Here is a 2,786-nt window from a genome sequence, read left to right as displayed (position 1 = left end):
ATGCCTGTAATCCCAGCACTTTGAGAGGCCGAGACGGGTGGATCACGAGGTCAGAAGATCGAGGCCATCCTGGCCAACATGGTGAAACCCCATCTCCACTAAAAATACAAAAATTAGCTGGGTGTAGTGGTGTGCGCCTGTAATCCCACCTACTGGGGAGGTTGAGGCAGGGGAATCGCTTGAACCCAGGAGGTGGAGGTGGAGGTGGAGGTGAGCCAAGATCATGCCATTGCACTCCAGCCTGGGCAGTAAGAGCAAAACTGCATCTCAAAAAAAAAAAAAAAAAAAAAAGATCAATGGATCTTGGGCACCTACTAAGAATACCAGAGTGGGGCTGGGAGCGGTGGCTCATGTCTGTAATGCCAGCACTTTGGAAGGCCAAGGAGGTAAGATCACGAGGTCAGGAGATTGAGGCCATCCTGGCCAACATGGTGAAACCCCGTCTCTACTAAAAATACAAAAATTAGCTGGGCGTGCTAGCGTGCGCCTAGAGTCCCAGCTACTTGAAAGGCTGAGGCAGGAGAATCACTTGAACTCGGGAGGCGGAGGTTGCAGTGAGCCAAGATCCCGCCACTGCACTCCAGTCTGGCAACACAGCGAGACTCCGTTTCAAAAAAAAAAAAAAAAAAGGGGGGGCCGGGCGCGTTGGCTCAAGCCTGTCATCCCAGCACTTTGGGAGGCCGAGACGGGCGGATCACGAGGTCAGGAGATCGAGACTAGCCTGGCTAACACGGTGAAACCCCGTCTCTACTAAAAAAATACAAAAAACTAGCCAGGCGAAGTGGCGGGCGCCTGTAGTCCCAGCTACTCGGGAGGCTGAGGCGGGAGAATGGCTTAGACCCGGGAGGTGGAGCTTGCAGTGAGCTGAGATCCGGCCACTGCACTTCAGCCTGGGCGACAGAGCAAGACTCGGTCTCAAAAAAAAAAAACAAAAACAAAAACAAAAACAAAAAAAACCAGATTGAGCCAGGTACAGTGGCTCATGCCTACAATCCCAGTACTTTGGGAGGTCGAGGCAGGAGGACTGCTGGAGCCCAGGAGTTTGAGCCCAGCCTGAACAACATAGCGAGACTCACTCTATCTCTGTGTGTGTGTGTATATATATATATTGAAACGGAGTCTCCGTCTGTCACCTAGGCTGGAATGCAGTGGCGCGATCTTGGCTCACTGCAACCTCCACCTGCCAGGTTCAAGCAATTATCCCTGCCACAGCCTCCCGAGTAGCTGGGATTACAGGTGCCCACCACCATGCCCGGCTAATTTTTGTATTTTTAGTAGAGATAGGGTTCCATTATGTTGGCCAGGCTGGTCTTGAACTCCTGACCTCAGGTGGATACACTCACCTCAGCCCCCCAAAGTACTGGGATTACAGGTGTGACCCACTGTGCCCGGTCTACATAATTTTTTTTCCCCCCCAAAAAAACGCACACACACACCAGAGTGCATACTGTGAACTTAAGTTCTGGCATATCCTGGTAGTTGTTTGTTGAAGGGAAGACTACATACAATTTCATCTTTAGATGAATAGATGAATTTAATCAGGGCTTTTTTTCTTTCTTTTTTTACTGCTAACAGGGGAAAACATAGATGTCTGCTTTAACATGGTATGTGGTATAATTATACTAGGAGCAACATACAACAAGCAGAAAATATAAACTGAGTGAGCCCAGCACAGTGGCTCACACCTGTAATTCAGGCACTTTGGGAGTCCGAGGCAGGTGGATCACTTGAGGTCAGGAGTTCGAGACCAGCCTGTCCAACATGGTGAAACTCTGTCTCTACTAAAAATACAAAAATTAGCCGGGCGTGGTGGTGGGTGCCTATAATCTCACTGGGGAGGCTAAGACAGGAGAATCGCTTGAGCTTGGGAGGTGGAGGTTGCAGTGAGCCAAGGGTGTGCCACTGCATTCCAGCCTTGCCCAGCAGCACGACTCTTGTCTCAAAAAGCAAAAAAAAAAAAAAAAAAAAAAAGGACCAGAAAAGGGTTCTGTGAACTGATGTCAATGTGGAACAAACACCAAAACAGAAGTACAGTACAGAATAATTTATGGCATACTACCATTTTTATTATTAAAAATTGAAAAATTCCCATATTTGAGTTGTAGAGTATATCTAAAAGTATACACAGAAACAGTTGCTTTTATGGAGGACAGTGAATTGGAGAAAAGGACAAATGGGAGGGAGGCTTTTCACTGTGTCTGTTTTTGTTTTTTGAGTCTCCCTCTGTTGCCCAGGCTGCAATGCAGTGCACCTCCCAGGTTCCAGTGATTCTCCTGCCTCAGCCTCCCAAGTAGCTAAGATTTCAGGTATGCACCACCATGCCCGGCTAATTTTTGATATTTCTAGTAGAGGCAGGGTTTTGATAAGTTGGCCAAGCTGGTCTGGAACTCCCAGCCCCAAATGATCCACCCGTAGGCCTACCAACGTGCTGCGATTACAGGCATAAGCCACTGCACCCAGCCCTTTCTGATCCTTTTAAAAATTGCTAAATAGTATACTGTACACTTACATGGATGTATGATAATTTAACCAGTCTCCTACTGATTTGTCTAATCTTTTTTTTTTTTTTTTTTTTTTTTTTTTGAGACGGAGTTTTGCTCTGTAGCCCGGGCTGGAGTGCAGTGACCGGATCTCAGCTCACTGCAAGCTCCGCCTCCCGGGTTCCCGCCATTCTCCTGCCTCAGCCTCCGGAGTAGCTGGGACTACAGGCGCCCGCCACCTCGCCCGGCTAGTTTTTTGTATTTTTAGTAGAGACGGGGTTTCACCGTGTTAGCCAGGATGGTCTC

The sequence above is a fragment of the Theropithecus gelada genome, chromosome 16, assembly GCF_003255815.1.
Source record: "Theropithecus gelada isolate Dixy chromosome 16, Tgel_1.0, whole genome shotgun sequence".
NCBI lineage: Eukaryota > Metazoa > Chordata > Mammalia > Primates > Cercopithecidae > Theropithecus > Theropithecus gelada.
Note: the sequence above shows the minus strand (reverse complement) of the source record.